At 36.6% G+C, this 10678-nt stretch overlaps 1 non-coding gene across 1 annotated transcript; it reads right to left on the bottom strand.

Annotated features, from left to right (window-relative positions):
- Window positions 1-3633: 3633 nt before the first annotated feature.
- Window positions 3634-3740, bottom strand: LOC131247604 (small nucleolar RNA R71). The gene has a single exon (XR_009171881.1). It is a non-coding gene; the product is annotated as a small nucleolar RNA R71 (small nucleolar RNA).
- Window positions 3741-10678: the final 6938 nt, after the last annotated feature.

A 10678-nucleotide genomic window follows, 5' to 3' on the forward strand; every position in this document is an offset into this window, starting at 1 on the left:
GGTCAATGAAAGTTAAGATTTGGTTTTATTGATATATTTTCTAATTGGATAGGATAGGACTTCAATTCTAATTGTGTTACATGAATAAAGCAAGAGGGTTCCCTGATCACTACAAGTGAATCCTTGGCACCCTAGTTCCCACCTTTAAATTCTTAGTTTTCATTACTCGATTCACAATTATTCTCTCAAATACTTCAGAATTAGTTTCACATCTTCTTCTAGTTTTACTTCTAGTTAATTTTAGAAACGTAGAAGTTTCAGTCCCTGTGGACTCGACCTCGGTCTTACTAAGATTATTACTACATCGCGACCCTACACTTAGGGTTGTGAACAAGTTTTTGGCGCCGTTGCTGAAGATTGACTGTTGTGTTTCCCGGATTTGATTAGTTTTGGAATTATGTTAAGATTAGGATTTATTTACTTTCTATTTTTAGGTTAAGGTTCTTTCTAGTTTGTTATTAGAAACTAACTTTTCTTTATATTTCCAAATTTAGAAACTTTCTTAATTTATTTTTTTTTAGAAACAAACTTTCGTTTCTATTTCCATATTTAGAAACTTTCCTAATTTTTTTAGAAACTAACTTTTCTTTCTATTTTCATATTTAGAAACTTTCCTTCTTTTTAGAAACTAACATATCTTTCTATTTCTAAGTTTAGAAACTTTCTTTTTCTGTTTTTAGAAACTAATTTACTTTCCTTTTTCTAGGATAGAAACTTTCCTAATTTGTTTTTTAAAAACTAATTTTTTTAGAAACTTTCTTAATTTGTTTTTGGAAACTAATTTCCTTTTCTTTTTTCTTTTTTTTTTTTTAAGAAACTAGTTTACTTTCTATTTTTAAAAACTTTTCTTTTCTTTTCTTTAGAAATAAGTTGCTTTCTTAGTTCCTTTTTAGAAACTAATTCACTTTTCTTTTTCTTTTGCAGGATCCCAATATAGAAACTTCTAATTTGGTAACTTCTTTCTAAATCTCTCTTTTTATTTCTAGATTTGTATTTTCCTCTTTCTTTTTAGGTTTAGGTTAGATTACGAAATTTAGGGTTGAGAGTGTTTCATGCTGAAGTAGGTCCGTGATAACACTCGACGTCTCTTGAGTGAAGGAGGATTGGTTGAGAGGTTATCTATCCATTATAGGATTAGACACCACTTGAGATCCACAGAGTTAACTGAAGTTATGTGTTCACTCCCCAAGTATAGGGTTGTGATGTAGTAATAAACTCGGTGAGACCGAGGTCGAATCCCAAGGGACTGATACTTGTATGTTACCTGAAACTAGGTAGAAATAGAACTAGCCTAAGATGAAATCTAAATCAAATATAAATTGATGAATGATGGTGAGATATTAATGTAAAACTTAAGAAATTCAGAGGAAGGAAACTAGGGATTCAGAGGATCCACTTGTAGAGGTCAGAGAGATCTTATGCCTACATCAAGAATCATGGAAATTAAACTGAACTTACTTGATCTAGTTTTCACGAGATGAAAGGTATATGAATTGATTCCATCACCAAACCATGCCCAGGAGACAAAGCAAACAACAGAATTAAACTAATTATCAACCAATCAACAATGCATGAAGGTTAGGAAGGATACCGTCATCCGACCATGCCCATGAGACGATGGTGAACAACAGGGCTTCCTGACGTCATAAACATCAAAAGGAGGGAGAAATACTCAAAGCCATCGCAGATCTATTGTAATTTCAGTCACAAAAAACCATTAAAAAAGACTAAAAGTATCCCTTTAATTGAACTAAAATCAACATCAGTCAGTCTAAACAAGAGGCACAAGCAAAGTCTCTCCCATCAGACTACAAGCTTCACCTCTTAGCCCTAGCTAAGAGGTTCAGCCAGACATGGATGGCTAGATCTCTTAAAAATAAAATAAACAAAGTAAAATAAAAATAATAGGAAAAAGAAAAAGGAAGAAACTCTCTATCCCCTGTCTCTCTCACGTTCGCAGCCATGGATCTCTACCCACCCCCTACTGCGCCTCTCTCTCTCCCTCTTTATAAGCAGTAAAGACCGGCTGGAGTTTCCGCACTCCATGCGGAAGTTCAGACGCGCGATCTCTATTTTTCACAGCAAAACAGCCTCCGTTTGATTTGATTTTGCGGCGTTAAATCAACATATTTGTTGATTCTGACACCTTGGTTAGGGCTATGGCCATCTGTTGAAGCATGTGGATGGTCTGGATCATCAATTCGACGGTGATCAGAAAAACACAGGGGCCCACAGCGTCCGGATTTTACGAACTGCGAAACAGTCGGTGGGACCCACTTATCAGCTTCGAATGATAAATCCACTCTGTTCATTGTAATCCTCTCGAAAAATCAATAAGAAATGGATGGTTTCAGATTGGATTCGGTGTGGCACGCAAGATCTTCTGTGCTACCGTCGATCGTCCATTTGAACGGTTGAATTCTGATACACGTTGTCTCCCAAAATTCCATCACCTAGACTTCCGTAAAAGGGCCTATTAGATTCCAATAAACGGTCCAGATCATACATTTGGGGAGCGAGTGGGGCCCACTGCTGAAAAATGGACGGACAATGTTCGTCCACTGTTACTGTGGAAGAAGAAGACGGGTCAGCCCGTCTTTGACCGGGCTGACCGTCCGGTGCATGGCCGGTGTGTGTACACTATGTACACGCACTGTACATGTAGGGTCCACTGTGATGTTCGTGAGACATCTGCTCCGTCCATTTGCTGTGTCACTCCATTTAAGGCGTTGAGAACAAAATTGAAGCATTTTCAGATACCAGGCGGGCTCCAAATCACTGATTTATGGGCTGATCTGTCCGTTGGGCCACTTCCAGAGGCATCCAATGGCTGAAATTTGATGTGTACGGTTATTTCATGATCATCAAGCCATATATAAAGTTTGGAGCCGATCAGATGGTGGGAACCCTGTGATCTTGTATTATGGATGTCTTTCAAGCATGTTTGAAGTGAGTGGCTGGAATTTCTCTGATCTCCGGCATGTAAATCCTCTATCTTGGTCCCATGGAGTCCCATCCAATGCCTTGGTGATGCTTGAGCGTTAAATCCATGCCTTTAGCATCCTTTTCAATCCACGCTCGTCAATTCTCCTTGCATTACAAACATGGTTAAAATAGCCCGTTAAAACATTATCATGTTCGTAATTCAGGTAACAACTGGGGTCTAATATGTAATATTTGACCCTCAACATTATGGCTATCAATCAACCTCCAAATCCACCTCAACCTAGGGTTAAGAAAATCCAGGATGAGAATGAGGTGCATCAAACACCCCCACCTCATACTTTATGAGACTGTTTACAACCAGCGAGGGTAAGCACACCTTCATGAATGGTTTTTCCAAAAAATATGGGACATATGGATATTAAGCTAGGGGTGATCAAACTCCTTCCAAAATTTCATGGACTTGAATCTGAAAATTTATATTTACACACGAAAGAGTTTGATGAGATCATAGCCACTTTATATTTTTTGAACATGTCTAAGGACACGGTCAGGCTAAAACTCTTTCCTTTCTCCTTGAAAGAGAAAGCTAAGACGTGGTTACATTCATTACATCCACGATTTATTGGCAGATGGAATGACATGATAAGGGAGTTCATAAAGTAAATTTTCCCATATCATAAAACGAACACCCTTAGAAAATCAATCATGAACTTTGCCCAAAAGGAAGATGAAACATTCTTCCAATGTTGGGAGCGGTTCAATGTTCTTGTCAACTCATGCCCACAATATGGTCTCGAAACTTGGTGAATAACAAGTTTCTTTTACGATGGGCTAACTTCTTCTATGCACCAAATGGTCGAGACAATATGCAATGGGGAATTCGTGAACAAAAAGGTTGATGATGTGTGGGATTATTTTGACAAGCTTGTTGAAAACACACATTCATGGGATATCTCCCCAAAATCTAGCACCACTTCTAGGCCTACTCAATCAAAGGAGAGGGGTGAAAGTTATCTTTTGAAAGAAGATGATGATATAAATGCTAAAGTGACTAATCTCACAAGAAAACTCGAGGCCATGGAACTAAAGAAGGATAATTGTATGGAAACTGTTTACAGTATTTGTGCTTGCAACATTCACACAACTGAAAATTATCCAACAATACCTGCTTTTTAAGAGGCACTGAATGAGCAATCTAATGCTGTAAATAATTACCAAAAACCTTTCAATGGATTTACTTCAAATACATACAATCCTAGTTGGAGGAATCATCCAAATTTCAGTTGAAGGAATGAACAAACTGCTACTCCTCAAGGATTCCCTAATCAAATTCTAAATCAAGGGAAACCTTAAGAGGATCCAGTTCTTAAGAATCTTCAAAATCAAGAGCGTTTCAATCAGGGTATGTTACAAGCCTTTCAAGACCTTACAAAGGCCATACAAGGGCTTGAGACAAAAAGGCGATTGGGGGAAAGGGAAACCTTCCAGCTCAACCTCTTCCCAATCCAAAATAGCAATATGAAGTCAGCAACCTGAGCTCTTCAAATCAAATGGAGCAAGGTAAGTCTATCACCACTCTTCGGAGTGGGAAAACAATTGACAAATTTATTCCGGTAAGAGCTGAATAGTCTAAGGACCTGAAAATAGATGAAACTGATAGACCTAACAACACTTCACATGAGTTAGAACCAGAACCTCAAGGCAAGCCGATTGCTCCATTTTCCTAACGATTGATTGCATTAAAACCTATTTCTAACTCTCAGGACATTCTAGAGGTGCCAAAACAAGTGAAAGAACAACATTCCACTACTGGATGTCGTTAAATAAATACCTTCATATGCCAAGTTTCTGAAAGACTTGTGTACAACCAAAAGATGAAAAAATATTTAAAAGAAAATCTTTTTAACAGAAAAAGTGAGTGTCATCCTAAAGTAAGATGTGACACAAAAGTACAAGGATCTTGGTAGCTCAACCATCACTTGTGTAATTGGGAATTATCAAATTATGCATGTACTTTTTGACTTAGGAGCGAATATAAATCTGATCCCATACTCGGTCTACGAACAACTGGGTCAAGGTGAATTAAAACCCACCCAGACCACATTACAACTTGATGATCGCTCAATTCGTGTACCGAGAGGGGTAATAGAGGATGTGTTGGTCCAGTTTGACAAATTCTAATACCCAGTAGATTTTATTGTCTTGGATTCTCAACCCATAGTGGATATGAGCACTTAAATTCTTGTCATTCTTGGTCAATCATTCCTTGCTAAATCAAATGCAATCATTAATTGTATGAATTGAGTCATGAATTTGTCTTTTGGGAATATGACATTGGTGCTCAATATCTTTTTTAACATAAGCAAACAGGCAAAGGATGATGACGATGCCACGATGTTAATTTGATTGATTCTTTGATGGAAGATAGAACACTTTTGACCTTATCCTCTAACTCTCTAGAGATGTTCCTGGCTCACTCTCATGATTTAGATGATGATATGATTAGGGAGACAGGTGTCATGCTAGATACTGTGTTGGTACTTGAAGTTAACCGGTGGAGGCCACAATTTGAAGAATTACCCCAAACTGATGTAGTGTCTTTACCGCCTAACCTCAAGGCACTAAAGCTTGACTTGAAACCTTTGCCCTCTGAATTGCAATATGTCTATTTAGGTTAGGATGAGACATACCCGGTGGTGATTTCTTCCCACCTTGAGCCAAAATAGGAGAGTATGCTTATCTCTACTCTCATTGAGTACAAAGGAGCCCTTGGATGGTTGATTACGGATCTCAAGGGAATTGACCCTTTGATTTGTACTCACTGCATTTATCTAGAGGATAATGTGAAGACTTCCCGGCAACCACAACGTAGATTAAATCCAAACTTAAAGGAAGTAGTTAAGGCCAAGGTACTTAAACTATTGGATGTGGGTATCATACACCCTATATCCGATAGTCAATAGGTGAGTTCAACTCAGGTGGTTCCTAAGAAGTCCGGAATCACCATTGTAGCTAATGCCAGTAATGAACTTGTACCAATTAAAGCTACTACTGGTTGGAGAATGTGCATTGACTACAGAAAATTGAACACCGTCACGAGGAAGGGCCACTTTTGTTTTCCCTTTATTGATCAAATCTTGAAAAGGCTAGCTAGCCACTCATATTATTGCTTCCTTGATGGGTATTTAGGCTACAACCAGATAGAGATAACCCCTGAAGATCAGGAAAATACCACATTCACATGTCCCTTTGGTACATTTTCTTACCAAAGGATGTCATTTGGACTGTGTAATGCTCCCGCCACTTTTTAGCAATGTATGATAAGTATTTTTTTCTAACATGTTGGGGCAATTTTTAAAGGTATTCATGGATGACTTCTTTGTCTTTGGTCTATCCTTCAGCGATTGTTTGGAGAATCTTAAATGTGTGCTGAAGCGATGTGAGGAAAAGAATTTGGTACTGAATTAGGAGAAGTGTCATTTCATGGTTCGTAAGGGAATTGTCCTTGGACATATCATCTCGTCCAAGGGAATTGAGGTAAATAAGGCTAAGATTGATCTTATCTTTAACTTAACTACACCTAAGAACATACGAGATGTGCGATCCTTCCTAGGACACGCCAGATTTTATAAAAGATTCATAAAGGACTTTAGTCACCTTTCTCGTCCATTATACAATCTACTTCAAAAGGATGTACCATACGAGTAGACTGAGTAATGCCAGGAAGCTTTTTCTAAGCTCAAGTGCATGTTAACTACTGCACCTATCATGCAGCCACCTGACTAGAACCTTCCTTTTGAAATTATGTGTGATGCGTTTGACTATTCTCTTAGGGCGATTTTAGGCCAAAGAAAAAAAAAGAAGCCCTATGTTATTCATTATGCAAGTAGAACTCTAAATCCTGCCCAAGTGAACTACTCTACTATGGAAAAAGAACTCTTAGTCGTAGTGTTCGCTTTAAAAAAATTTATGTCCTACTTGATCGGATCCAAGATCATCATTTACACTGATAATGCAGTGCTCAAGTATCTTCATTTTAAGAATGATGCTAAGCCCTACTTGATAAGATGGATCCTCCTACTCCAAGAGTTTGATTTGGAAATAAAAGATAAAAATGGAGTAGAGCATGTAGTGGCTGACCACCTTTTCCGCCTTAATCTCTATGATTCTCTTGAGACGACACATATAAATGACTTGTTCCCTGATGAATAATTATTTAAAGTCTCTCATTCACCTTGGTTTGTGGATGTTGCTAATTATCTTGCCATAGGTTTCATGCCAACACATTGAAATGTGCAAGATAAGAAAAAATTCTTCACTGAGGTATGTCAATTCTTCTGGGATGATCCGTATTTATTCAAATATTGCCCAGACAAATCTTAAGGGGATGTGTGCCAAACGATGAAAACCAAAGTGTCATCTCATTCTGTCATTCCCAGGCCTGTGGTGGTCACTTTTCTTCTAAAAAGACCACGACCAAAATTCTGCAGTGCGGCTTTTACTGGCCCACTATGTTTAAGGACAGTCATGAGTTTTACAAAGCTTATGAGCGTTGTCAGAAATTGGGAGTATTTTTCTATCGAAATATGATGCCTTTGAATCTCATTCTGATCATAGAAGCATTTGATTGTTGGGGCATCGATTTCATGAGACCATTCCCCTAATCCTTTGAAAATTTATATATTTTGCTAGCGGTAGACTATGTCACTAAATGGGTCGAAGCGATCTCATGCCCAAACAATGATAATCAAACCGTCATTAAATTCTTAAAAGAAAACTTCTTTTCCCAGTTTGGAATGCCTCAAGCCATCATTAGTGATGGAAGATCACACTTTTGTAATATGCCATTCGTAAATTTAATGAAGAAATATGGCATCTCTCACAAAGTTAGTACTCCATACCACCCACAAACAAGTGGGCAAGATAAGATTTTCAATAGGAAAATTAAACACATACCAAAAAATAATTAACCTTGACTATAAGGATTGGTCAATCTGCTTGACTGATGCTTTATGGGCTTACCGTACTACATTTAAGATTCCTATTAGAATGTCTCCCTTTAGACTTGTCTATGGGAAGGCTTACCACTTACCTGTGGAGTTAGAACATAGGGCCTACTAGGCAATTAAAAATCTGAATTTTAATTTGGACAATATTGGCTCGCTACGCAAACTTCAATTGAATGAACTTAAGGGAATCCAGAACGATGCATACGAGAACTCGAGAATTTACAAGGATAGGATGAAGGTGTTTTATGACTAACATATTTTTCAAAAATCATTCACACCAGATCAAAAGGTCCTTTTATACAATTCTCAATTACATCTCTTTCCGGGTAAACTCAGATCTCGTTGGACCGACCCTTTCATTATTACTAATGTCTATCCTCATGGGGCCATCGAGATTCGAAATCTAAACAATGATAATGATTTCAAAGTGAATGGACACCGTTTAAAGCTAGTTTTTGAAAATTTTGATTCAGAGGACATGTCCATACTTCTGAATGATCCTGTTTACCAAGATTAACCTCGTAGTCTGACGGAGGTGTAGTTAGGTTTATTGTTTTTCCCTGTTTATTTGCTTTCCGCTGTTTTAGGATAGTTTGCTTATTATTTGCTCGAGTCTTTTATGCTAACCCATCTTTGTATTGAGATCATTGGAAAATTCATAAAATTCCTTCTTCATGTACTATCTTTCCATCACTTCCCTTTTCTTTTCATTACCTCTTTTGCATTACATGCTTATTTCTTTTACATTGAGGACAACGTAGATTTTAAGTTAGGGATGAGGGATTAGGTTACCTAATTAGTTGTTCTCCTAGTTTTTTAGCAAAAATTGTAAATAAAAAAAGTACAGAAAATTAGAAATTTTAAAAAAATAGAAGTATAAGATGCTTAATATTGATGATTTATATCCATTGGATTCAGTTACTTGGAGATTTCAAAGTTAAGTTTGAGTTATTAATCCAAGAGTAGAAGTTTAAAACATTGATCGAGTCATGATTTCACATGCCACATATAGCAGTCACATTAAAGTTTCAATTAACATTGAATTAGTAACTTAGTGATTATTTAGCATGAAAGGAGCCAACCTAGGGAATTTGTCCATCATGTTCGATGAGAAGAATTGGAAAAAAAATGCCCAGCTAAAAAAACAGTTGTCATCGAAAAGGGCTACCTATTAAAGATCTTTAAAAATGGTGGCATAGCATGAAAGCCATCGACGGAAAAATGAAAAGCTGGAGGAATAAAAGAAGAAACTAAAAGATGAACTGTAAGGCAAGTTTCAGTTTAGGTTTTAGTTGTCTTGAATGCTCTTTTAATTATCAATGTTATCATGAAAGTGACGAATTGAACCTTTGATTACGATAAATCTAGACTTCATTATACCCCCATGGAACTCAATGTTTGGAATTGTTCTAATTAGAGGATTAATGCTTTGAACTTGATTATGAAACTTACCGAGTGCTAGAGTTTAAGAGAAGGTAATGCACAACATTGATGTATTTTAGAATTCTATTATCTAGATTATTTTTTTTAACCACTTGAGCTTATATAAATTATCATGTGGTTCTTGAAATATTTTTCCATACTTGGGACTAGTAAAATGCTGGTTGGGGATTGTGTTGAGGGTCAAATATTGCATATTATCCCCAATTTATATCTTAGTTGTATAAACATGATAATGTTTAATGTTCTATTTTACTCATGTTTGTGTTGCAAGGTAAATTTAAGAGTTTTGATTGAAAGGGTGATAAAAGCATGAATTTGATGCTCAAGAATCACCAAGGCAAGGGATGGATCTTAGTAGACCAAGATTGAAGAATTCACATGCCAAAGATCTAAGAAAATGAAGGAAGGAATGAAGATAATCAAAGGTTTGAAGTGAAGAAAAGGAATCCTGAAATCGTTCTAAAAAAACATATTCTGAAACTCTGGGTCATTTTGTGAAATTGCGCAGAGTGAAGTCTATTTTGGGAAACTACGTAGAGTGAAGTCTATTTTAGTAAACCGCATAAATTTAAGTTGGTTTCTAAAGTTTTCCTACTAGGTGCGAAAGTTAGAGTTCCACAACTATAAATAAGACTCCCTAGGATGTTCCTAGGCATCTTCTAGGGTTTAAAGAGTGGAGCAAAAGGGTGGAGAAGCTGTCACGAAGAGTTTTTCTTCTTCTTCCTTAGTTGTTTTCATATTTTTCTTAAGAGACTTTGATCCAATCATGTCTATGATTGTTTAAACTCTTAGTTAGGGCTAAGAGGTAAAGCTTGTAGCATGATGAGATGTTTCTATTGCTTTGATTCATGTTTATGTTGAATTTCATAGATTCTAATTTGATATTTAAGGAATACTTTCAGTTTTTAATAGTTTATTATGACTCAAATTATAATAAATATGCAATAGCTTTGAGTATGTTCTTTTCCTAATTTGAGATTGTGAAATTAGTAAGTCCTGTTGTTCACCATTATCTCCTGAGCATAGTTTGGTGATGGAATCCCTGCCAATTATCATAGTTCTACTTCATTGAGAATTATGTCAATGAAAGTTCAGATTTGGTTTTATTGATATATTTTCCAATTGGATGGGATAGGACTCCAATTCTAATTGTTTTACTTGAATCAAGAAAGAGGGCTCCCTAATCACTACAAGTGGATCCTTAGCACCCTAGTTTCCACCTTTAAATTCTTAGTTTTAATTACTCTATTCACAAATACTCTCTCAAATACTTCAGAATT

Source organism: Magnolia sinica, chromosome 5 (assembly GCF_029962835.1).
Source record: "Magnolia sinica isolate HGM2019 chromosome 5, MsV1, whole genome shotgun sequence".
Taxonomy (NCBI): Eukaryota; Viridiplantae; Streptophyta; class Magnoliopsida; order Magnoliales; family Magnoliaceae; genus Magnolia; species Magnolia sinica.